Here is a 26,863-nt window from a genome sequence, read left to right on the forward strand (position 1 = left end):
CTTTTTCTTCTTACCAATTTCCTGCCAGCCATCCTCTGAATGAGCCTTCATCAGGGTGGCAGCAGTAAAAGCGTTCACGGAGTCCATTTCAAGGAAGGGGGTAGAAGGAGGGGTGGAGGGGTTCCAGCTGTCCCCATCACCATGCTCTCCTTCCTCCTCGCTCGGGGAGAAAACAGAGTCATTTTTCCTTTTCCTCAAGTCCAGCTCCTGGGAGCACTGAGGGGAAAGGGGTGCAGCCGATGCACCAGTCTCCTCTTCCCCCTCACCCACCAGCTGTTGCAGATCCTCCGTGACGGACTGGATGGAGGAGAGAAGGGCATCTGTAGCACTTGCAGAGTCTGAGAAAAGCAGCTCCGCTGAATCCTGGGTATCGTCGCTGGACCCGCTCCACCGGTGGGGGCCCCACACTGGCCCTCGTTCTGAGGAGCAGGAGTGGGGGAGGGGTCCTCGCTGTTCTCTGGGGTTTTCAAACCCTCGTGCTTGTCTGGTGCAGTCTGCGGTTGTGGGAGCGTAGTGGATTTCTCTTCCACCGACCCCGGAGCCACAGCAGGACTGATCCTGGCTGGAGGCTGAGACTCTTTGTCCAACAAGGGTTCTTTGTTTGACTTGTTGTTTGCTTTGGCTTTTCGGGCCGGTTTGGCTGAAACAAGCACTGCCTCATCCTTTCTCATTTTGAGTTTATTGGCGTAGGCGTGAGGGCAGTTCTTAAAAATGTGTCCTTCCGAGCCACATAAATTGCACTTTGGCAGCATTGAACAGTCAGAGGCTAAATGTCCCTGTTTGCCACAGGTCTTGCAGCATTTCACAGTGCAGGACGATGCCAGGTGTCCCACAGCACCACAGCGCCGACGCACCTTTGGTTGTCCCACATAAAAAACATAGCCATTGCAGGCGCCCAGCCGGATTGTAGAGGGCAGGTGCCTTAAGCCTCCATTTACATTGTCCGGTAGCAAGCGAACCTCAAATTTTCTTGCTCCTGTTTTTATACCGTCAACATCTCTAACCTCAGTTCCATGGTGGACGGTGCAGTACTGCTTAAGCCAGGTGTGAATGTCCTCCGTCTTTGCCATTTCCGAGAACATAACAACATGCACCGTTTTCCTCTCTCTCTGTGTCAGAGGCTGCAAGTTGATCTTCTCAAGGGCAGGAACTTTCCCTCTTTTTGCCTCAAACACATCCACACATTGTTCAAACAGAGAATAGGTAGCAAAAACAACCTCAAATGCTTTCTGACCTGGGAGAGCGAAGATGAAATCCAAGTGCCGAGGTTCAAAGCCACGTTCCTTCTGTAACACTTTTCTGCTGAACTGCATACGATCCATGAAGAGGTCATCCAAAAGCTCAAAACGTACAGCATTCTTGCGGGATCCAAAGGTTGCCATCTCAAACTGCAAAACAAACACTGCTTCCAGAAAACAAGAAAACAATCCAACTACTCCAACTACAGGCTGATCAAGGTATCTCCCCTGCCAGGTAAGCCGAGAGCTGCAGGCGATGAGCCCGGAGCTGAACGGGCCGCACTGGCTCGTTTGTAAGGCCAGGTGCATTGCCAACCACGACCGGCAGGGCAGAGGACTTGAAGGCGGCCTGGGCTCCTGCAGCTGTCCAGCCACGCACTCTGGTTTCTCTTCATCTCGTACAAATCTTTTGCCTTTTACTAAAGATTTCCATGGAGAGGAGCATGAATGAGTTCCATACAATTTTTGTGCTTCCCTGCCTTCGGGTGGGGCGCAGCTGGGCTGGTCAAAGAGAGAAAACAAAACCGCTCACAATCGCTCTTACAATGCAGTAAGTAGCACAGGCTACTTAAACACATGAATGCAAAACAGCATTTTTCAGCTGATTTAAAATGTACCTAAAGGAGAAGCATTATTGAAGACCATCAATTACCAAGAGCTTTTGTCAAAGGTTTTGGTGGTCATTTTGAATGACCACAGAGCGCTGTGACCTCGTTTTTACATCTCATCCAAAAGACAGCGCCCTTTTACAACACAGCATCTCGGTCACTATACTGGGGCATTGGGACCCGCACAGACCTCAGGGTGAGCGCCCCCCCGCCGGCACCATTAACACCGCTTCCAGCTGGAAGCTTTGTTTTTCCCTGTAGCTCACCCTTATCCGGGTACTGACCTGGCTCACACCTGCTTAGCTTCAGTGGGTTTTCAGTTGCGAGTTGCAAGGGGATGCAAGTGATGGAGCCGCTCGCTGCAAAAGCCACTGCACTGGCCAGGAATCGAACCCGAGCCTCCCACGTGGCAGGCGAGAATTCTACCACTGAACCACCAATGCTCAGTGCCTAGGCCTTCAAAAAAGACGCTTTTTTGGTGCTCTGTGCAAAACGCATCGACATCTGCTTCCAGCTGCAAAATGCCATTCGCGGACGCTGAAGAACTTATTTCCAAGGCAGCGGGTACAAGCGATTGGGCGTTTTAAAACCACCAGGAACAGCAAAGAGGCGCGCTTCTTTGATTGTGCCGAAACACACCGACTGGAGGCGGACAACGTAGTCGGCAGGATTGGAACCTGCGCGAGGAGACCCCAATGGATTTCTAGTCCATCGCCTTAACCACTCGGCCACGACTACAGCAAGCCCCACCGCCGCTGCGTTCTTGCTACAATCTTACCTGGATCGCGAGGCGCCAGCGGAAGCCTATTTCAAAGTCGTTCTCCGTTTCAAAAAAACATTTCCAAAATACAAGCCTTGCAGACAGACACGCCTCAGAGGACTTAAGGGTGGCTTCATGTCGGAATGATAAAGTCTCCCCGTCCGGACATGAAAATGCCACTTTGTTACACACAAAAAAAGAATCAACAACAGAGAAATGCCCACAAGCATTTGAAAAGCCGCACCACGTCGCACTTGAAATAGCTCTTATATTAGTGGTAGACGCAGGAATCGCCTTTTTATTTACGCTCTTACCAACGCGATGGAAAGCAAAACAAAGCAAAGCAGAGCAAAACAAAACAAAACAAACAAACGAAAACCCTCACGTTCTGCACTTGCATATAACGCCGTTACGTGTCCAAGCGGTATTGTACGTCATCCTAGCACTGCACCCCGAGGCGTACGGCATATGGGAACGAACACACGCCACGAATCGTCTCGAATCACTCCCTACAGCTGTAAGGCGCCTTGAAGCGTGCACCCCCAACATTCTTCTTTGCTCATCTGTGAAAGGTAAACTCTTGAGCAAACTCTGAACCAGCTCTAAGGAAACTAATCCGATTAGACGTTACTTTGACTCATCTTCTTACGCTCAGTGCCGGATTGCTCAAACTCCAGCTAGGGTTAGGGTTAGCATTCACACGCTACTTAGACACTTTGTTTACGCTCAGTGCTGGATTTTGGGAACTTCAGGACGAGTGGGAATTTTCTCCTATCTGTCCATTCTGTTTTGTTTTGGAGACTCTTGGCTGCCTATGTTGTTCAGTGCAGCGTGAAGGAAACATTTTCCAAAACTGTGTCAGCTCAAAAGTTGTAAGAAAACCTCTCCAGCTGCTTTAACTCTCTTCATTTTTGTCATTTAATGTGACACTCGATGTATAACTGGAGCCTCACATATGCAAATGGTGAGGCTCCAGTTCGACACCCAGTTCGACACCACTTTACAGTATATGACAAAAGCATGGCAGACTGTGCCGGACCAGCTGGTAACTTCCGCTTATTTTGACCATATTAATCATTGGAAATCTTCCCACTTGCATTTGTGACACCTGATTTTGGCTCCACCTAAGACACTCTTAAATCTTCAAACACTTTTCTCTTCTCCCGCAACACACTTGTCTGTCGGCACTATGTGGCAGCGTTGCATGACAACCCATCTCACCACGGAAAGGAACCTAACAGCTTTGGTAAGAGACTAGAATCACCTGAAGAACTGCTTTCCATGGAAGCAGGACCAAGCGATGTAGCATTTTTATAGTACCAGGAAAGGAGAAGCGGCACTTCGCCTTTGCCGCACAGGCACAAGGTGACGTGCGGCAGACGCCGTAGTCGGCAGGATTCGAACCTGAGCGGGGAGTCCCCAATGGATTTCAAGTCCATTGCCTTAACTATTCGGCCACGACTACAGCGAGCTCGCCGCCGCCCCATTCCTCCTATAATCTAACACGGAGTGCGAGGTGGCTGCGGAAACTTTTTTAAAGTCGCTCTCTGTTAAAAAAAAAATACCTTTCACAAGATACATGCCGGCAGACAGACACGCCTCATAGGGTTTAAGGCTGGCTTCACGTTCAAATGATAAAGTCTCCCCGTCCGGATGTCAAAATGCAACTTTGGCAGACAGAAAAAACATCAACAAACCACAAATGTGGACAAGGATTTTACAAGCTGCACCACACTGCACTTTCAAAAGCATTTACATTCGTGTTAGATGCAGGAATTGTCTTTGTTTTGCGCGCTTACGAACGCCATAGAAAACGAAACAAAACAAAAGCCCTCAGCTCCTGCACTTGATTATAATGCCGTTACGTGTCGAAGCAGGAATTTACGTCATCTTACCACTGTAACATGGGGAATAGAGGGAAATGAACACACGCTACGAATCGTCTCAATCACTCCCTAGAGTCGTAAGGCACATTGAAGGGTGCACCCCCATCATTAATCGTTGGGCCTCTGTAAAAGGAAAGCTCTTGAGCAGTCTTTGAAACAGCTCGGATGAAACACTTGATTGCTTCCATGTGCATCTGGAGCCCACTTCTTATTTTCACTTCACGCCGCCCAAAGCATTTCTAAAACAGGAGATTCGCGTTTGGGAATGCGCCCTGCCCTACAAATAAAACAGGTCTACGGGTCTGAAACCTGCTCCACGGAAAACAGTTCTGTTGCGCTTTTGATCCAAGGGAGATTCTCTGTTCTTACTTTTTGATGACATAACACCCAAAGGGGCTTCTTTGGAGCTGGATTCCAACCAGCATCCTAAAGTTTCTTGGCGGTATCCTTTACAGTCCTCTGTTCGGTCGACAAGGAACAGAAGGGGGCAGCTTTCCTCACACATACAGTGCAATGTACTGTAGTGTTCCCCTTCATTGAATTCGCAGTTCTGCATCAGACCTCAAACTCTTTTCCTTAGCTTGGATTTAAGCCACGAAGCAGGCTTCTACTGTATAAACGTCTAGGGGCACAAACTATTTGAGAGGCCATCATCCAATTGGGAACTGACAAAGTCTATCACCTAAACATCTAGCGAAGTCTCTCGAGAGACTGTCAAAAATCGCTTTCTCCGTTTGTGCTGCAAGTAAGTGAAAACGCGGTCTCAACCCAAAGCCACTTGGCAGCAGCGGCACGTAAATACTGTTACTGCCACTGCTCGATACCAACGTTAGCCTACTATACCATGTTCAGCCACCGCTAGAAAATGTAAGGCTCTAGTACTGGAGCAAACAAAAGGAGGGCCAACGTCGAACAGGCACACGTGTCAGACATAGAGAGCGACGAGGAATTGATTCAAACCCATGCATGTAGAACACAATGAATTAATAGTCCATCGCCTTAACCACTCGGCCACCTTGTCGACGAAACTGGGCTGTCCAGACATGGGTTGGCGCGCTCCAGATGATCTTTTTATTTTTTTTCCCTCGTACTCGAGGGTCCTTTTCCTGTTCCACATGCGATTTCAACATTTTCCTTGGGAGATGTCAAGCCAGCAAGCCACTGCTGTGGTTCAGTGGCCAGTGTGGAGTTCAGTGGCCCTGTTGTACACAGAAAGCACATTGAGCTCCTTGGACATGAAAAGTTCCAGATAAAAGCCATTTGTCATCCTTTCTCTTGGTGTCGATGTTGCTATTGTATAAAGGTGGCAACTTGCTCAGCGAGCAGGCGGAGCACACACCGAATGCAGATGTGTCTGAGTGGTGTGTCCAAGTGGCTGCAAAAGGACAACTATCCCGGGGCGCCGTGGCTTAGTTGGTTAAAGTGCTTGTCTCTTAAACAGGAGATCCTGAGTCCTAATCCCAGTGGTGCCTTCTTTGTTCTGTCTTCTTGAACAGAACTGGTCCTTACAGACAACCGCCTACGGCTAGACTTAATTAAATGCAAGTATTCATTTCCTGTCTTTAACGCGACTTGTTTTTCTTAAAATGGATGCAACTTGCAAAACATGAAATACAAACATTGCTAATCAGCACTAGCGGCTGGCAAAAAAAAAGAAGTCAGCAATGTTTTTTTTCTTTAACCTTAACCCTGCTAATGGAGAAGAGTTAAACGACCGAGTCTATGCAGCTTAAACGGTGCTCATGTCGGGTTCTTAGCTGAAAGGGTGGTAAATCACGCTCACCCCAGTCCTTAATCTTTTAAAAGGATACAAAATTGAACCTAGTCGCCACATCACATACATCCTGTTCAACGATAAAAAGGTGACATCTATCCTCGATCCAGAGTAAATCCCACGTTGAGGGCATATTGTTTTCCACTTTACCATGAGTCGGGCTCAGCTGCACAGAGGCGAGAGCAGAGCAATGAGGTCACGGGGACAGGGGAGTCACACGCTGGCGGTTTAAACACGCGGAAGAAAACTGAGGGATCCACAGTATGTGGACCCTCCGTGCGCCATCAGTCCGCACTCCGGACTCTGAATCCTGCCATCCAAGTTAAGATCTCGGCGGAACCTGAGGCGCAGTTCCTTCTTAAAACGTAATCTGGTGAGCATTTCTAGAATCGTACTTGTATAGATGCAGCCGTTAATGTGTTGCTAGGTTAAAATTGATGACTTCTTGAACTTCAGTAGGCAACTGCCCTCTTGATTTCGGATTTAATTTCTTTATTACAGGGGCGCTTTTATGAAGACAGAGTCATGTTCAGGTACTTTGCTTGATGGAGGAAGCATATTTCAGACTCTGTGATCTGCTCACCTGGAAAGGTCTGCTGTACTACTACAAGAGAGAAGTAGAGTCTGGAAGAATGGACAATTTTATGATGCTTTGGAAGATAATGTTTTTTTTTTCTTTGAAATCGAAATGAATCAGAATATCAGTGCAAAAGACAAACTCTTGGTTTGGTTTAAAAAGATATGGTTTTAAAACAGACAAAATGTAGAAAACAGGTGTTTCTCACTTTTGGAAAAGAATGGACCGGGGGTAATATTTTACTAGTTGCAGTGCTGATCTCACTGGGTTACAGTCCTGCAGTGTCATACCAGGGCCAGTGGCCCAATGGATAACGCGTCTGACTACGGATCAGGAGATTGCAGGTTCGACTCCTGCCTGGCTCGGGTCGTTTTTAAATGCATCGGGCTACTCCCTAAGTAGTCTGTGCTACTTACTGCATTGTAATCGTACCCAGTAAGAGATTTCCTTCATGTAAATGAACTGCACCTGACAGCTTTAGAAAAACACCTGGGCTCAATACGGTGCTGAGAGCTCAGCGTTGCTGTTCTAATTAGCACGCACTCCATCGGCTATGAGCCCGAACCTTTCAATTATTCCGATCAGTAAGTCAACACGTAGTCCACATGAACGGTAGAAATATTCTCTTGTCTGTCTCTTGTTTGTATAGAACTGAATGTCCCTGACAATGTACTGTTAGTTTTAATTGAAGAACGGCATTTGTGTTCAAATATACCAGACAAGTTTATGTAACTGCTCATGCGACACTCAGTTGTAATTAGTCAAGAAATAAAGTCGAACAACAGCTGCGGGTTTGATTCTGAACGTATCAGATTGCAGCGCCTTTTACTTCCATTGACAAATGATAGAGATTCGAAGAGAGATCCTTCAGACCAGCAAGCAAACCCACGGCTATTTCGGTTTTCTATCTAGGCAACGTTGGTGTCTGCAATAGCATACATGAAAGCGTGATGCAATTTCTGTGGCTACATTTGTTGCACGTCATGCACAGTAAGAGTGTTTCTAACACCAAATAAAAAGTCAACAATTAGCGATCACGCCTTCTCCTCAGTTAACCCACTGAAACCCTTGCTGTTAACAGTTCTTTACTGCGTGCTTTAAGAGCACCTACACATCGTGTCGGTTCTTACAGCTTTATTCATTAGGTTTTCAAAGGCATAAGTAGAGCACCAGAGGTGCGAACGCAAAATGTGTGGTTATCTGAAGAATTGCTTTCCATGGCAGCGGGGCCAAGCGATTTAGCGTTTTTATAGTACCAGAAAAGGAGAAGCGGCACTTCGCCTCTGCCGCGCAGGCACAAGGCGACGTGCGGCAGACGCCGGAGTCGGCAGGTTTCGAACCTGCGCGGGGAAGCCCCAACGCATTTCGAGCCCATCGCCTTAACCACTCGAGCACGACAAATGCGAGCTCCCCGCCGCCGCATTCCTCCTATAATCAAACACGGACTGCGAGGTGGCTGCGGAAACCTTTTTAAAGTTGCTCTCCGTTAAAAAAAATACCTTTCACAAGATTCGTGCCGGCAGACAGACACGCCTCAGAGGGTTTAAGGCTGGCTTCACGTTCAAATGATAAAGTCCCCCAGTCCGGATGTCAAAATGCAACTTTGGCAGACAGAAAAAACATCAACAAACCACAAATGTGGACAAGGATTTTACAAGCTGCACCACACTGCACTTTCAAAAGCATTTACATTCGTGTTAGACGCAGGAATTGCCTTTGATTTGCGCGCTTACGAACGCCATGGAAAACGAAACAAAACTAAAGCCCTCAGCTCCTGCACTTGATTATAATCCCGTTACGTGTCGAAGCAGGAATTTAAGTCATCCTACCACTGCAACACGGGGAATAGAGGGAAATGAGCACAAGCTACGAATTGTCTCTAATCAGTCCCTACAGTTGTAAGACGCCTGGAAGCGTGCACCCCCATCATTAATCTTTGCGCATCTGTGCAAGGTAAACTCTGGAGCAGTCTCTGAAACGGCTCAAAGGAAACACGTGATTGATTCCATGTGCATCTGGGGTTCATTTCTTATTTACATTTAATTCAAGGGAAAGGCTTGGGTCAGTTTCAGACGGCCTCCAACAGCGAGATTCAAGCGCCCCATCTTCAGCCCAATCTGCGCCGCCAGAATGCCAACGGCTCCTCTGGTCTCCGGGGTGCGGTTGTGACCCCGTAACCTAAAGTGTTGGTTGCAGACAAATGGAGACTAACAGGTGATGTCCTAGGACATGACTACATTGTGACACTCGGTGGGGATGGTGACCATTGCTTGGAAAAGAGTGCGAGGCCCCTTTAGAAAAACATTTTGTTAACAGGCATTCTGCCTCAGCCTAAACACCTATAGCTTGCAAAGCGCATGCTATTAGACAGGCACCTCTGCAAGACCTTAAGAGTCTCTTAAACTAGTGATAGTAAGGTGTTCCCAATGGGCGATGTTCGGCTTTCAAATCATCTCTCCGTGGAAGCGCCGAGATGCAGCTGTTTAAGGCTTAGAAGCAGCTGACTGTTTTACTACCTAGCTGATCACTGTCAGTAAGGGAGCTTAGAGGTGAAAAGCCTGTCTGAGAGACAATTCGCCGTCGATCAGTTCAATATGTTCCGTACCAGCTCGGCGCATCTGAGATCATCTTGGTAGCCGTGTAGCTCATATGAGTGAAAGCGTGTGTGTCAGGACTCTTACTTGGCCATCCCAACATACGGAATTTCTACTGTTTCAGCCACTCTGTTGTTGATGTACTCCTTTGTTTTTGTCATGCTGCATGACCCAGCGTCTTTCGAGTTTTAGATCACAGGCAGACACCCTGACATTCTGCTGTAGAATTTCCTGATACATCTTGGAATTCATCGGTCCCTCGATGATTGCAAGCCGTACAGCCTCCGCCATGCTTCCCAGGTGGGATGAGGTTTTGGAGTTGGTATGCGGTGTTTTGTTATCTCCAAACATAACGCTGTGCACATTTACCAACAAGTTCAACTTTTGTCACGTCTGTCCACAGAACATTGTTCCAGGAGTTGTGGAACATCCATGTGGTCTTTAGCAAACTTGAGAGGGGCAGTGGTGGTTTTTTTTGGGGGGAGAGCAGTGGTTTCCTCCGTGGTGACCTCGCATGATCACCACTCCTGTTCAGATTTCTTCTTATGGTGGACTCATGAACACAGACGTAAGACAAAGTCAACCACCTGTTCGCTAGATCCCATCCCCACTCAGCTAGTCAAAGATTCCCTCGAAGGACTGGCAGGACCTATAATTAGTATGATGAATGCATCGCTTGCGTCAGGCGTTGTACCTGATCAATTTAAGGTAGCGGTTGTTAGACCGCTCTTAAGAAGTCAAATTTGGATCAACAAGTTCTTAACAACTACAGGCCTGTCTCAAAGGTCCCATTTCAATCTAAAAGTCTTGAAAGAATAGTTGTTGCCCAACATCAAATGGATTCAAATAATATACTTGAGAAATTTCAGTCTGGTTTCTGAAACTGCATTAACAAGAGTCGTAAATTATATTCTCTTAGCTACTGATGCGGGGAATGCAACAGTGCTAGGTTGCAACAGTGCTAGGAATGCAAACTTTAGGTTGCGCTTCTTCATGCTGCATCATTGGCATGAGTGGAGCTTTTTAAACGTCTGTACTTACTGCGCCCCATAAGAAATCGTTTGTCCCTGTTCAAAAGAGATTGTGCGATGTCCTGCAGCGTTCGCAAAGCAAACCTTTGACAGTTTGAATAGAGGAATTTATTCTGCTTCCTGTGCGTGCAGTAGTTACAAACTTGAACGTCTTTACACGATCTCCTGCAGTTTTCAGTGGGCAGGCTTGGTCAGATGGCTTGGAAAAACGCACTGTGTTTCGGCTCGGGAAACATCATGAGCAGTGTCCTGCATGTTTTCTGTGTATAGCTGTCTTTTAACGCATACAGAATTCATTCGAAATCATTGATTTCTCCAATTAAGAAAGGTCCCTTAAAGGATGAGTCAAAGTAACGTCTAATCGGATTAGTTTCCTTAGAGGTGGTTCAGAGTTTGCTCAAGAGTTTACCTTTCACAGATGCGCAAAGAAGAAAATTGGAGGTGCATGCTTTAAGGCGCCTTACAGCTGTAGGGAGCGATTCGAGACGATTCGTGGCGTGTGTTCGTTCCCATATGCCGTACGCCTCGGGGTGCAGTGCTAGGATGACGTACAATACCGCTTGGGCACGTAATGGCGTTATATGCAAGTGCGGGACGTGAGGGTTTTCGTTTGTTCGTTTTGTTTTGCTCTGCTTTGCTTTGTTTTGCTTTCCATCGCGTTGGTAAGAGCGTAAATAAAAAGGCGATTCCTGCGTCTACCACTAATGTAAGAGGTATTTCAAGTGCGACGTGGTGCGGCTTTTCAAATGCTTGTGGGCATTTCTCTGTTGTTGATTCTTTTTTTGTGTGTAACAAAGTGGAATTTTCATGTCCGGACGGGGAGACTTTATCATTCCGACATGAAGCCACCCTTAAGTCCTCTGAGGCGTGTCTGTCTGCAAGGCTTGTATTTTGGAAATGTTTTTTTGAAACGGAGAACGACTTTGAAATAAGCTTCCGCCGGCGCCTCGCGATCCAGGTAAGATTGTAGCAACAACGCAGCGGCAGCGGGGCTTGCTGTAGTCGTGGCCGAGTGGTTAAGGCGATGGACTAGAAATCCATTGGGGTCTCCCCGCGCAGGTTCGAATCCTGCCGACTACGTTGTCCGCCTCCAGTCGGTGTGTTCCGGCGCAAGCAAAGAAGCGCGCCTCCTTGCTGTTCCTGGTGGTTTTAAAACGCCCAATCGCTTGTACCCGCTGCCTTGAAAATAAATTCTTCAGCATCCGCGAATGGCATTTTGCAGCTGGAAGCATATGTCGACGCTTTTTGCACAGAGCACCAAAAAAGCGTCTTTTTTGAAGGCCCAGACACTGAGCATTGGTGGTTCAGTGGTAGAATTCTTGCCTGCCACGCGGGAGGCTTGGGTTTGATTCCCGGCCAATGTAGTGGCTTTTGCAGCGAGCAGCTCCATCACTTGCATCCCCTTGCAACTCACAACTGAAAACCCACTGAAGCTTAGCAGGTGTGAGCCAGGTCAGTACCCGGATGAGGGTAAGCTACAGGGAAAAACAAAGCTTCCAGCTGGAAGCGGTGTTAATGGTGCCGGCGGGGGGGCGCTCACCCTGAGGTCTGTGCGGGTCCCAATGCCCCAGTATAGTGACGGAGACGCTGTGTTGTAAAAGGGCGCTGTCTTTCGGATGAGATGTAAAACCGAGGTCATAGTGCTCTGTGGTCATTAAAAATGACCACCAAAACCTTTGACAAAAGCTCTTGGTAATTGATGGTCTTCAATAATGCTTCTCCTTTAGGTACATTTTAAATCAGCTGAAAAATGCTGTGAAATGGGGGGACTCTTCAGGCCAGTGTAGGATTTGGGTTACAAGAACCATGAAACTGCACGAGAAAGCCCGTACACTGAATTACACGGCTTTCTATTCAAAGGAGGGCAAAAGAAATTCCCTGAGTTCGATTATTTGCAGCACAGAGAGGACCACCGTCGTGAGGCCGGTTAGCTCAGTTGGTTAGAGCGTGGTGCTAATAACGCCAAGGTCACGGGTTCGATCCCCGTACGGGCCAGGTTCCTTTCTCCTCTCTTACCAAAGCTGTTAGGTTCCTTTCCGTGGTGAGATGGGTTGTCATGCAACGCTGCCACATAGTGCCGACAGACAAGAGTGTTGCGGGAGAAGAGAAAAGTGTTTGAAGATTTAAGAGTGTCTTAGGTGGAGTCAAAATCAAGTGTCACAAATGCAAGTGGTTGGATTTCCAATGTTTAATATGGTAAAAATAAGCAGAAGTTATCTGCCGGTCATGGCACAGTCTGCCATGCTTTTGTCAGATACTGTAAAGTGGTGTTGAACTGGAGCCTCACCATTTGCATATGTGAGGCTCCAGTTATACATCGAGTGTCACATTAAATGACAAATATGAAGAGAGTTAAAGCAGCTGGAGAGGTTTTCTTACAACTTTTGAGCTGACACAGTTTTGGAAAATGTTTCCTTCACGCTGCACTGTACAACATAGGCAGCCAAGAGTCTCCAAAACAAAACAGAATTGACAGATAGGAGAAAATTCCCACTCGTCCTGAAGTTCCCAAAATCCAGCACTGAGCGTAAACAAAGTGTCTAAGTAGCGTGGGAATGCTAACCCTAACCCTAGCTGGAGTTTGAGCAATCCAGCACTGAGCGTAAAAAGATGAGTCAAAGTAACGTCTAATCGGATTAGTTTCCTTAGAGTTGGTTCAGAGTTTGCTCAAGAGTTTACCCAGTGGGCATTGATTCGTCGAATATACGTATATTCACGGCGAAAATACGGCTATACGTATATATACGTCGCCTCGACGTATAATCAACGTCGAATTGCAACCGTAAAATCGACGACATTAATAAACGCATATATAACGTCGAAAACACATCTAACACAGTGCCTGAGGCTTTTTACTGTATGTATCGTGTGTGCCGCAACTAGGAGTATACGGCACTCTGCACAGTGTACGAAGTAAATGATTTTCGCAGTAATTAATTTACACGTGTATAATAAATATAGTAAATATAATAAATTAATTACTGCGAAAATAATTTTCTTCGTAAATCCTGCAATCCAGATGATTGGGGTATTGGTGCATGGCTACAGTCTGTGCTAGGAACATGGAGAGGGTCTCTGGTTCAATACATATTTGTGGGTCTGGTATTATTCGTTATGATCATATCGTTAATATCCTGTTTGAAAAACATGTGGACTAAAGCTGCTGCTTCTGTGCTAATTGTACGCCCTGAAGGGATCATGAAGGTCAAAAAATGATTTCATGGGAAAGGTTCTCTTATCTAGTGGCAGAACCTGATGGGTAGAACAATATAGCTTTAAGGGGGGTTACCCTTGGGAGTGATTCCCCTAGATGCAAATGATTATTGTGGTTTATTTGTTCATAATAAGATGTTTTGCAGGAACGGAACAAAGAGAAATTTTACAACTTCAGCTAGAATTGTTCTGCAAAACGTCACAGCTGAGGCAGGGGAACAATGTGTAGATTTTTCTAAGAGTTATTACCCAGTTGTTGACCAATCTGTTGACCAATGTTGACCAAAAAAGCCTAGGATTATGCTGGGCTCCAGCCCACAGGGATTTACCTGTGCTGTAAGAACTAATGAGTGAATAAGGAGACTGGATTCTGGTGAAAGACTTCAGGAAAAAGAAATGGTGTTCACTCAGGTGGAGGGGGCTGTACCAGGTGCTGCTGACCACTGCCACTGCTGTGAAGGTCACAGAAATGGTGCCCTGGATTCATGCTTCCCACTGTAAAAAGGTCACAAACGAACTGAGCAAAGCGCAGGAGTGATGTCTCCACAAGGACAGATGGGGATAACCTGCTTGGGACTGATGTGCACAGCCTTTTTCCTTTTTATGTAGAAGCCTGTCACCACCCCAAAAGAGGAAGAATCTAAACACGAAGCCTCTTTGTATACAAACTGGCTGAATGAAACTGATAATGAGGGGGATATGAGTAATTTGTGGTATAAATTTATAAATCATACTGTAAAGTTAAAGAAATTTAATGCATCTTGTTATATATGTGCTTTAATGCCTCAGTCTACAGCCTCACCCATGCGACTTTTTATGAAATGTACTCTTTTATTAATATCACGTTAGACGCTATCAAACAAGAATTAAGGGGAGTTAGATTAATGGCACTTCAGAACAGGTTCGTGCTGGACCTTCAAAATGCAGCATCTGGAGGAGTCTATGCTTTAGTAGGAGACTCCTGTTGTACATATATTCCAGCTAATGACTATGATTACGGAAATCTTACGCTCGCTATTCAGCATTTGAAAGAACTAAAAGACAAGGTGAATAAAGAGAGAGGCATAAAAGATACACCGGCTTTTCTCTCCTGGTTAGAATCACTGTTTGGGCCAGGGGGAATGTTTTTCTTTTAAGTTACTAACACCGATTATAGGGGCTGTGATACTTGTCTTCCTGTTTTTATGTTGCTGTATGACATGTATTATTCCAATGCTTCGAAATATGGAAATATGGTACCTAGGGGGATAAACTGTTCATCCTTCCAGTCTGGAGAATTGGCAGCTGTCTGACGTCAGTAAGTGATCCTTAAAAATTAATAGTTCCATGACAGTGTGCATCACCAGAAAATCAATTTCAATGCATTAAAACTCTTGTTATCCTTCTGATCATTGAAGTGTCATTGCCCCAGCACTGTATACTCTTACTTTTGACGCCTGTCTGAAGTTGGATCCATTTCTAAGAATGGTGACTCACATATCCTCCTGCTCAACTTTGGCTCAACCACACAAACTATGAAGATAATCATCTGCTTTTGCTCCAAGATTTATGTTACTAGGCTCTCTCCTGGGGATCCTCGTGTTCAAACATTGCCCTTATTGTGGATGATCCATGACAGAATTCAGGGAATTCAGAATTCTGATACCTCAGCTCAGATTCTGACTGGGCAGACTGTCATTGCCTGGTGTGAATGTGTGCATATCTGTTTTTGTGCATGTTCTGTGGCCTGTTGTACAGTACATCACAAATGAAAGGGAAATGGAAAACTAAAATAAGACTCAAGTGTTTTATCTTTCATTAACAGTGTTTCATTAGTATCTGTGCTAGATCCTGTCATCCACTGCTTACCACGACAGGCTCTAGCACGGGATAGCAGCTAATACATTTAACAATCTCACTGCACAATGTTGTATATTCAAGGGCTGATCTTCTGTACTTTTTCTTTCACTTTTCATTTCCCAGAAACTCAGTCCTGCCAGGAATAATCTGAGAACAAAATCAATCTGAGTGAAAATCTAAGCAGAGGAAGATTGTTTTACAGAGTCAACAAGGTCTAATTCAAGGTCATCAGCACTAACAACATTCTCTCTGGAGACAGGCGATAAGAAAATTGAAAGTGTGTATTGTTACACAACAGCAGAGACTATGAGTTATGCTATCATGAGAGTGGTGATGGATTTTTTTCATTGCTTAGTTTTGCAGGTTCTGTACATTTGAACATTCAAAGTGACTAAAGTAAAGGAGTTTTCCCTTTTTACCACATAATTCCCAAAGATCAACACTAATAGAAAGCCTAATTCCAGCCAAGATTCAATTACTGTCTCTCAGGCATCCCAGCAGTGGATTTCATGACTTCAGACAGCCATCTTTATCAGTGGAGAACTCAATGCTCTGAGGTTTACTGGCAGAGTCTCACACTGGGTAATATGTTGGTAAATAAGGTCCTATGGAATTCTACTATTGATAAATTCTACTATGGAACTGCGATGTGTCCTGAAAAAATCTTCTATGATAGTGGTACAGTCCATCACACCCCACCTACAGCCTTTAAAAGAGAAAAAAAAACTGACAACAACAAAGTAAGTCTGTGGTGTAATCAACTAGGTCTTGCAAACATACTTAACCTCTTCCAGCTACCAACATTACAAATGCTGTTTACACATTAGATGGTTATTTTTTGGCTTCTGATATTATGATGGAAAAAGAGCCCTGGAATCTTTGTAGAAGGACAAAAGACGGAAAGAACAGGCAGTGTAACCATGGCGAAGAGAAGGGAAATATTGGAGAGAGCTTTTTTCATACACTTTTTATCATTGTTTTTCCAGCCCAACAATGATCAACAAATATGGGCAGGCGTCCTGTGCCAAATCCAATCTACCTTTCTTCCAAGCATACAGGAATGTCAGTGAATTAAATATTGACATATGAAAATACCCAAAAATATGCAATCACACATATGCAGTTTGAGCAAACATAAGACAATACCCAAGTACCACAAGCTACCAGGCATCATTAGCAGTTCAGGTGGGGAGCTGTGTCAGCATGCGTAGGCTGCAAAGGAACAAGTAATAGGTCTATTCCATGCTTAAAAGAGAAGAAAGAAAACACAACAATTCAGCCGTGGAGCCCTCACACCTGAAGAAGGCTCCACGGCCGAAACGTTGTGTTTTCTTTCTTCTCTTTTCATCTAGTGTCATTAGCCAGTTCCTGTCAAAATAAAATAGAAATGGATAACATTCTAGAGAGAGTTTGAAATACCAAGGTACAATTTAAACCATATTTCTTCCACTACAACCACAATATTTTGGAGAGATCGCTGAGCCTAACTGTTCTGGCATGTCCGTTAGCCTCCATCCTGCTTCAGCAATGAATGCAATGGGGCACATTCTGAGGGAGATGCGGTCAATCGGGTTGCAGGAAAACCACGCTATGCTTTTTTTTGAGATCCTGAAAAGGACAGAGGGGTCATGTATATGTGTGCAGCTGGATATGTAATTGCAGGTGGCGTAGCAAATTCTGCTGAAGCCCCACTGCCTGGTGTGGATGGTAGCTGTGCATGTTGCAGCAGAATTGTGCATGTGAGATCAAGGGGGCATGTCATGTGTTTGAGCACTTCACTCCCTTCCGGAACCACGTGATTCCCTGAGTCCCAAAAATTTGTAAGTTCTTTGGATGACCTGTGGACCGATCTTTCACGATGAAGAATTCCTTAAGAAGAATAGATCTCGGCCCACCATCCCAATGCCTCCATCTCAAAACAGCAACCTCCCACTGCCCTTAGTCTGCAAGGCAGTCCTTTCAAGTGCGATGATGACGCCGGGACCTTCGTTGCCTATTGTACGAGCTGAACTTTTGTGCTCATCAATTCAACGCTCTTTCCATCAACTCATCTTGTCTTTTGACGCTTTGTGTTTTGTGCTCCTTTGACTATCGGCATATCGGGTGACTGCAAACACTGAAGTTCTTGCTTACGGAGTGTGGAACAGTGTTTTCAAGTGATCGCTGTTCTGTCATGTTGACGCCGAGTGAATCTTTCTTTGGCAACATAGGCAGGCTGACAGCAAAAGTAATGTCAAATTTCTTGACTTATTTCTGAATGTGAATGTTCTTTAGAAAAGGGATGCGGCGTTGCTTCTCCCCCGTGTAAAGGTCAAGCATTCCAGACGTGGTTATGAGCGAACAGTTGCCGCAAGTGTTTGAAAAGAGCAAGAGAGGAAGCAGCCCCACCCCGTGTGAGGATCAAACTCAGGACCTTCAGATGATGAGACTGACGCGCTACTAACTACGCCAACGAGGCCAGCTGCAGTACACAGCCGGAAAGTTTGCCTCATATGGATTTCAGTCGCCCGTTCCCTAATCTTTAGACGCCCTCTGCTGGATGTTGCATTTGCCTTTTGATCTCACCGATACTTTTTTGGTCTATTTCTGTTGCGAGTCCGTCTTTCAGATCTCACCTAGCACAAGTTTCTCTGGCTGAAGTGACCTCTCTGCTTCAGCATCGTGCCCTCACTCAGCCATTAAAAACGTCACTCGGACTTCTGACATGCTGAAATGAAATGTCAAGAGAGAGTGGCGGAGACGCTTAAGGCAGAGAGAAGATGAAGAGGGGGCGTGGCTGCGAAATGATTGACAGCTGCATGACGCTCTCCATGCAAGGCGTGACCACAGGCTGCTCGCCTGCCCACAAGGCTCCGTCTCTTACCTGCTCTCCAGAGCCTGCTGCCTTCTGTGCTTTTCTCTCGGCACCGCTGCAGTGCACACAACTCCTGCAGCGGGAGGGGGGGAGAAAGTTCCCGCGCTCCGCCGCAGGGAAGGCTCGCTCCGTGCGCACACGTCCTTTCGATGCCAGTCCAACAAGTGCTCCGCATTAGCTGCGTCGGGGCTCCGGCGTGTCGCACCTCACCTCACCTCGCACTGCCCCCTCCTTGAATGTCTGCCGCTGGGCATGCCCCGCTCTCCTCCGCCTTATCTTATCGCGTGTGAGCACCGACAATGGCCACAATGCCGGGGAATGGCACCTGTAAAGTGTTAATTGGGGCACAGGAAAAGCCCGTCTTGTCTCGGGGGGGCCGGCTTCAGAGACAATACAGCAAACACAGCGGGGCGGGGGAAGAAGACGACACCACACATGCGGGTACATTCAGCTCCTGCGGGAATGAGACATTTGTCGGTCTTTTCAAGTGCCGAGAGCCGAGCAATCCTTCACTTGTATCGTTTCTCCCCGGTGACTAGATCTGGCCCTGCGACTCTCGACTGGGCTCACCCCCGGGGCAGCCCAGCAGGTGTGAGCCTGGCCGGCACCCGGATGGGAGATTCCACCCCGGAAAAGCTCCGGTTGCTGCTGCTCCTGCAAGAGGTGTGACTGGGACCAGTAGGGAGCGCTCACCCTGCGGGCTGTGTGGCTCTCTTACGCCCCAGCCTCCTGATGGCGACACTCTGCTGCACAAACAGGCGCCGTCCTTCGGGGGAGGCGTCAAACCGAGGTCCCGACCCTCCTTGGCCATTAGGAAACCCCAGGGCGTCTCTCAAAAAGAGACGCCGGGGGTGTCCCTCTGGTGTTAGTGCTCCCCTTTACCCATCAGTCGGGGTCTCCTCCTAATCCCCGTCTCACCTGTAACAATCAATGACGAGGCCCCCCTGTCCGTGAGATTTAGTACTCGCGCAAGAGACCGGGGGCAGAGCGCGAACGCGGTCCCCCGCCCCCCACAAAGTGCGCGCTCCGGGTTCCCTCTCGGGGCCCTGCAACACAGCGGAAGGGCAGCGAGAAGGAGCCTCTTGCTCTGACGCCGCAAGGCCACAAGAGGGCGGAGGCGCCGCGCGCCCGGCCGACGTGTTGGACCGGTGAGCTTTACGTGCTGAAATAAACACGCGAAAGCCGCGAAATGTTTCCAGAGTGCTGTGCACTGGAGGTTTTTGTCTGGTGAAGACTTGCCTGGTCCTCCTCCAGTGCGGGACGAGCCAACACAAGGGAGCGCATTCGCCAACATCCAGGCACCTGACTCGCTACTTGAAGCTGTGTGTGGCGGGGGTTCCGTGCCCCCCGAGCGGGACTGAAGGATCGTTCGTGTGCAACTCTTTGGAAAGGAGCTGCTTTCCAAATCGCATTGCGTGCCTGGATGTTGGCGAATGCGCTCCCTTGTGTTGGCTCGTCCCACACTGGAGGAGGACAAAGAATCTGCACGGAGGAGCACCAGGCAAGTCTTCAGTGCACAGCACTCTGGAAACATTTCGGGGCTGTCGCGTGTTTATTTCAGCACGTAAAGCGCACCGGTCCAACACTTCGGCCGGGCGCGCGGCGCCTCCGCCCTCTTGCTGCCCCTGCAGCTGCTTCACTTTTCCCTTTAGTTGCCATCGATTTTTTTGTAGTGCTATACATATACGATTGAGGTATCTTAGAGTTCTCCTTCGAAGACCCAGCACTCTCTTTTCTTTTCCCAGTGTTACTCATATCGGACTTTTTAAACCTAAAAAAAAATCGTTTTTTTTTCTTTCAATTATAACTGAAGTTTAAACAACTAGTGTTAAGTCCTTATTTTTCTGTAGTCAAAAAAAGCAAAAATTAACATTCAGGTCATGAAAAACTCAAAAAAACTCCCCAACCACTAAACTTTACCTCCCACCTGAGCGCCATCTTGAACGCCCCTACCACCAGAGAATGCTCACGATTTCGGAAGCTGTCTCCGGGACGTGCTGATTCCACACATCCTGAATAAATCATGATATTGTTAGTTGCTGTAGCTAGACGTTCAAATGAGTTTCATGGCCAGATGGACTGTTTCCTCCAGCGGTATAGTATTGCAGTGAGACAGCACGATGCCTGCAAGACTATGTCACGCTAAACGCCACAGATTGTGTTTGTCCGTTCGTGTCAGTCGTCCCGCAGCCACGGGAAGTGGGACACAAACATGCTGCAATGCTTTCAAGACGTTAGGATTTGTTTGTGCAACATCCAAGAAGAGTACTTGTGGCTTGAATGTGAACTGTACTTGCCCGCCCCCTTTCCTCTGTAGTGTATGAGTTCCTCCCGGCATGCCCTTCGTCATTGTTCTGTCATCTTGTATTTAAAGTGTTGTATTTCTGCTGCTGAAAATAAGCAACGGTTTTCTCACAACGCCCTTTGTTCCCAACGGAGCCCTTGTCTGTCATGAAATTCTTCAAAACCTCAAGATAGAAGAAGAAGAAGACGACAAATATGAAGCGTTATAGCAACGACATGCCATGAGACGATCGATAACGATTTCCATAGGATCCCCGCGGTTGCCTGGCAACCGTCAGCTTTGCGCAGTGGCAGTATCGTAGCCTGTGAGGTTTAGGTTCAGGTGGGTAACCTCCAGCAACCTTATTTACTGTATCTCTTGCAGTAAATGCCCAGCCATCTACATTGGGGAAACAGGAAGGAGACTCGGAGACCGCTTCAGAGAACACGTCAGGGCTGTGAAGATTAAAGATCTCTCCAAGCCCATTGTTTCTCATTTCACCTCTGACGGCCACGACCACTCTAATCTCTCCGTTTGTGTTCTCAAAGACGGTTTTCCGAACTCATACATCAGAAAGACCACCGACACTAAAATTATTCTGCAGCTAGGATCACACATTCTCCCTTCCCTTAACGACAGATTACTGTTCTTTTAAATTTTCTCCATTCATTGGAAGTTTCATTTCACACCTCTCTGCACCCATTCTGACTTCACACCTCTTGATTGGCCTCTCTTTCTGTCCCCTGCTCCCGCCTCTCACTCCTCCTCCCTCTCAACCTTTGTTCTCCCGCTACTTTACCTTTGCCTACTGCCCTGTCTCTCTCACACCTGAAGAAGGCTCGACGGCCGAAACGTTGTGTTCTCTTTCTTCTTTTTTTCAGCATGGAATAAACCTATTACTTGTTCCTTTGCAGCCTGTGAGGTTTAGCCGAGGCGCGATTATTGCTAGTTGAAAACTTTTCCCAATACCCCGCTTCCGCCGGTTTGCAATACAATCGGCGAAAGCAATTTTTGACAGTCTCGTCAGAGACTGAGCAAGGTGTTTAAAGACAGATTTGGTCACGGTGATATCATGGTAGAAAGAAACGAGCTTGTTACGTGTCAACAGAAACGCTCTTTAGCTCTTTCAGCTTTATGCAGAGAACAGCGTCTGTCGAGATTACTTTTGTGTCAGCGCGAAACGCCGTGTGCTGTCAGTATGATTTCATATTGCTCGTAGCGGCGCCTGGCTTTTGTCTGTCAAACGTTAGGTTGCGCTTCTTCATGCTGCATCGTCGGCATGAGTGGAGCATTTTAAACGTCTGTACTTACTGCGCCCCATAAGAAATCGTTTGTCCCCGTTCAAAAGAGATTGTGCGATGTCCTGCAGCGTTCGCAAAGCAAACCTTTGACAGTTTGAAAAGAGGAATTTATTCTGCTTCCTGTGCGTGCAGTAGTTACAAAGTTGAACGTCTTTACACGATCTGCTGCAGTTTTCAGTGGGTGGGCTTTGTCAAATGGCTTGGAAAAACGCACTGTGTTTCTGCTCGGGAAACATCATGAGCAGTGTCCTGCATGTTTTCTGTGTATAGCTGTCTTTTAACGCATACAGAATTCATTCGAAATCATTGATTTCTCCAATTAACAAGGGTCCCTTTTTGAACCTGCCAGAAGCATTCTTTCAATGTAACAGATTTACTCCGGGGAAGGGCAGCATGACATTGAGAGTAGCTCAAGCTTTCAGCACCTTTATCTGACTGCATGTATGCAGACACTGCTCAGAATCCCCTGTAAGATTCTCCTTCAATTCCGTTTTGCAGTGCTTTAGCTCTTTCAAAAGGCTTCGCTTTGCTAGTCACAATCCAAGGCTCATGACAGCATTTGAAAACATTCGCAACTGCGTTGGCCGGGAATCGAACCTGGGTTAACTGCTTTGAAGGCAGCTATGCGCAACACTGGCTCGCTCCAGAATAAATCTCACGTCGAGGGCATATTTTTTTCCATTTTACCGTGAGTCGGGCTCAGCTGCACAGAGGAGAGAGCAGAGCAAAGAGGTCACGGGGACAGGGGAGTCACACGCTGGCGGTTTGAATACGCGGAAGATCACTGAGGGATCCACAGTATATGGACCCTCCGTGCGCCATCAGTCCGCACTCCGGACTCTGAATCCTGCCATCCGAGTTAAGATCTCGGCGGAACCTGAGGCGCAGTTCCTTCTTAAAACGTAATCTGGTGAGCATTTCTAGAATCGTACTTGTATAGATGCAGCCTTTAATGTGTTGCTAGGTTAAAATTGATGACTTCTTGTATTTCAGTAGGCAACTGCCCTCTTGATTTCGGATTTAATTTCTTTATTACAGGGGCGCTTTTATGAAGACAGAGTCATGTTCAGGTACTTTGCTTGATGGAGGAAGCTCATTTCGGACTCTGTGATCTGCTCACCTGGAAAGGTCTGCTATACTACTACAAGAGAGAAGTAGAGTCTGGAAGAAGGAACAATTTTATGATGCTTTGGAAGATAATGTTTTTTTTTCTTATACTGAAAATGAAAGGTAGTTGTTTCTATATGGACTCAGTCTTTGGAATTTGTATATATATATTTCAGTGATCCCTCAGCCATTCCTTCTGTATTGTAATTCAATTTCTCTTTTAAAATTCCTTCCCCACTTCTAGGACCTGCAGTTGCTGAACTCCACAATGGCTTCTATTGGAAAGTCTGTGACTGAGACCAAGTAAGTGTTCACTTTTTTATGAAACCATTATTTATTTAGGAGCAATGAGCAATTCTTATATAAATGCAATAAAATCATTATGTTCAAGCTATGAGAGAGAAAATTAAGGATAATTTAAGAAATCAGTCTTAGCTTGTTTCTATACACAGATGGTATTATTTATTTTCAAAGGAAACCCGCGAGGATTCCCCTGGTGTGCAAGATGTGCCTGAATACTCTTGATCAGCTTCCTGCTCACTTGAAGAGGGCGTGTATGAAGCACGCCACGGCAGAAAAGATCAGGATGGCCTCTCAACAGGCGAGGGAGGACATGATGAATCACCTGAAGAACGGGGTCATCGTGGATTACCACAGAATAGAGATCGTGTCTGGTGAGGCAAACAGGATAGTGGTTGTAAGACTGCTAGAGTCCTTGGGCCTTTTTGTACATGGGAAGCCTGAAGACACATTGGCAAGGTGAGATATTTTTAATCTGTAAGGCTTCTGTAGTTTCTTTTTGAAATCATTGTTACAACATATTATGTAAAATCATGTTGAAAAGAATCTACCTGCATTCCAGCGGCCCTGAGCAAGAGGCCGCTGTCCAGGAGGAAGAGATGCCAGAGGCTGCTCTAGAAACTGAAACAGAAGCGGATAAGGAAGGGGAAGATGTGAGCTCTGAAGAACTCTATCAGCAGTAAGACTTTTTATTTTTCAGATGTATCTATTTTTTACTAAAATTCTAATTCGTCTTATAGGTATAAAATGTTTAAACCGGTGTTTTATATCCTTACAGGCCCTGAGTAGTTAAAAAGTATCAGCAGGCCGGAAGAGAGTGGCCCAAGCTGGACTCTATAGAAAGCACTCCCTGGATGCTCCTCTCCTGATTGGATTCAAACAGTACCTTACCAAGGATCTGGGAGTGGCAAATTATTCTCAGGAGGTATTTATTTTTTAAAGGCATTTAAAATTAAGCAATGGTATCTTCATTGTAAATGTTTTTATTTCTTAGCTTAAAATTCACCCATGTGAAATGATGTCAGCCATAAACATCATGACTCTATATTTCCTACCTGAATCTATTCTACTTAAATTATTACATTATACACAATTTGAGTTCATCTTAAAAAGTAAAAGGTAATGAAAGGAATGCATTTTCATAAGAAAGATAATACCGATATGCATGTGATAATCTTCCTAATATCATGTAGTGCATCATTTGGACACTTTGTGGGCTTCAAATACAAAGAAAATCATGTTCTATGGTACAAGATAAATACAAAACTTAAGCTTTTATTTTAATTAGATTTCTTTATAAAGCATAAGCAATCATTTATTACATCGCTTCTTGAATTAAATCTTTTGACAAGAGGAAAGACTTCTGTTACATTTAAACCCATGTTTAGCTGTGTTTTTTAGATTTAACTGAACCAATTTCTGTGTGTGATAATGTCCTTGAATTCTGACAACATCACACTAAATTACATGATATAAAACAGCTAATGTTTCTAGAGATAAAGTTTCTGAGATGCTTCTAATTACTTTTTATTACCAGGGACAGTTTAATTCACCTTGTACAGTACTGTAAGACCAAGATGCTTTTTTTAAAAGTTATTTAACATTTTATAGAACTTTGTCTACTATGGCAACATGATGTGCTCGGTGAAACTTGGAAAAATACTGCTTGGCCACTTATCTTAAGATAAAGATAGGATAAAGGTTTATCTTTTGCACCTACCTGACCCCCAGGGAAGGCCAATGCTTTCTAAGTTGATGGTTCCCTACAGTAGACTGTACTTTAATTTCAAAGGTAATGTATATTGACCCAAATCAGTTTTGGAATCCAATCTACTGACGAGATGGAGCACATCCTTTTTTCAGGATTTTAGCATCATACGTTTGGTATATTTAGTCCCTAATGCTGAAAGAAATGATCATAGAACATTTGGACACTTTGTGGGCTTGAAATACAAAGCAAATCATGTTCTATGGTACAAGATAAATACAAAACTTAAGCTTTTATTTTAATTAGATTTGTTTATAAAGCATAAGCAATCATTTATTACATTAATATATGTGAAAATAACATTTTAGCATCATATGTTTAGTATATTTAGTCCCTAATGCTGAAAGAAATGATCATAGAACATGACATCTAACCTTACCTGCGGTGTTTTTAATCCCTATTGCTCAATGCACGGTGAAAGCATTCCATACATGTGTCTGACAATGAGGAATGGGCCCCTGAGACAGTCATTTGCCTGTTTCACAAATGATCGTATTTTACTAGAGATTCTGTTTGGGATTCAGATGTGCATTCGGACAGCAATCCCTTTCAAGAAATGATACGTTCTGGATGAGGTCAAAGGTGCTGGAACACTGTATCTAGGATGTGTTTGCAGAGACTGTGTGTCTCCTGCTTCAACGCAGTGATAAACAGATGTGCTCCTTTAATTTATTGGTACATGCCCAGGGCAGTAAGCAGTCTGAGGATTTATTTCCAGATGGCATAGAGCAGTGAAGCAGTGAAGTAGTGCAAAACACTGGATCATTATATTATTAGAATCTATTCTACTTAAATTATTACATTATACTCAATTTGAGTTCATTTTAAAAAGTAAAAGGTAATGAAAGGAATGCATTTTCATAAGAAAGATAATACCGATATGCATGTGATAATCTTCCTTATATCATGTAGTGCGTCATTTGGACACTTTGTGGGCTTGAAATACAAAGAAAATCATGTTCTATGGTACAAGATAAATACAAAACTTAAGCTTTTATTTTAATTAGATTTGTTTATAAAGCATAAGCAATCATTTATTACATTAATATATGTGAAAATAACATTTTAGCATCATATGTTTAGTATATTTAGTCCCTAATGCCGAAAGAAATGATCATTTGTTTAACATGCACGGGTCTGTCTCAAACGATGCAGTACTCCTGAAGGGTCTCAAACCCTACATTTTGGATGCCTAGCTGTATCCCTCACATGTGGCACCTCAGAATGACTTCTAACCTTACCTGTGGTGTATTCAGTCCCTATTGCTCAATGCACGGTGTACATACTGCACACATGTGTCTTGAGAATGAGGAACGGGCCCCTGAGACAGTCATTTGCCTGTTTCACAAACAGGGACCTGGACCTGGACCTGGCCCGTACAGGGCTCAAACCCGCGACCTTGGCGTTATTAGCACCACGCTCTAGCCAACTGAGCTAACCGGCCTCACGACAGTGCTCCTCTCTGTGCTGCAAAAAATCAAACTCAGGGAATTTCTTTTGTCCTCCTTTGAATAGAAAGCCGTGTAATTCAGTGTACGGGCTTTCTCGTGCAGTTTCATGGTTCTTGTAACCCAAATCCTACACTGGCCTGAAGTGCCCCCCCATTTCACAGCATTTTTCAGCTGATTTAAAATGTACCTAAAGGAGAAGCATTATTGAAGACCATCAATTACCAAGAGCTTTTGTCAAAGGTTTTGGTGGTCATTTTGAATGACCACAGAGCGCTGTG

The 26,863-nt window shown here is 45.5% G+C and overlaps 6 non-coding genes across 6 annotated transcripts; 5 read left to right on the plus strand and 1 right to left on the minus strand.

Moving 5' to 3' along the window:
- Positions 1 to 1,613: 1,613 nt before the first annotated feature.
- Positions 1,614 to 1,730, plus strand: LOC148642467 (U5 spliceosomal RNA). The gene has a single exon (XR_015929272.1). It is a non-coding gene; the product is annotated as a U5 spliceosomal RNA (small nuclear RNA).
- Positions 1,731 to 3,989: 2,259 nt separating this feature from the next.
- On the minus strand, positions 3,990 to 4,071 carry trnas-uga (transfer RNA serine (anticodon UGA)). The gene has a single exon. It is a non-coding gene; the product is annotated as a tRNA-Ser (tRNA).
- A 3,064-nt stretch (positions 4,072 to 7,135) lies between these two features.
- trnar-acg (transfer RNA arginine (anticodon ACG)) lies at positions 7,136 to 7,208 on the plus strand. Its single transcript has one exon. It is a non-coding gene; the product is annotated as a tRNA-Arg (tRNA).
- Positions 7,209 to 11,466: 4,258 nt separating this feature from the next.
- Positions 11,467 to 11,548, plus strand: trnas-aga (transfer RNA serine (anticodon AGA)). The gene has a single exon. It is a non-coding gene; the product is annotated as a tRNA-Ser (tRNA).
- Positions 11,549 to 12,389: 841 nt separating this feature from the next.
- trnai-aau (transfer RNA isoleucine (anticodon AAU)) lies at positions 12,390 to 12,463 on the plus strand. The gene has a single exon. It is a non-coding gene; the product is annotated as a tRNA-Ile (tRNA).
- A 9,085-nt stretch (positions 12,464 to 21,548) lies between these two features.
- Positions 21,549 to 21,688, plus strand: LOC148642472 (U4 spliceosomal RNA). The gene has a single exon (XR_015929502.1). It is a non-coding gene; the product is annotated as a U4 spliceosomal RNA (small nuclear RNA).
- The last annotated feature ends 5,175 nt before the right edge of the window (positions 21,689 to 26,863 follow it).

Source organism: Lepisosteus platostomus, chromosome 22, assembly GCF_059453375.1.
Source record: "Lepisosteus platostomus isolate fLepPlt1 chromosome 22, fLepPlt1.hap1, whole genome shotgun sequence".
NCBI classification, from domain to species: Eukaryota; Metazoa; Chordata; class Actinopteri; order Semionotiformes; family Lepisosteidae; genus Lepisosteus; species Lepisosteus platostomus.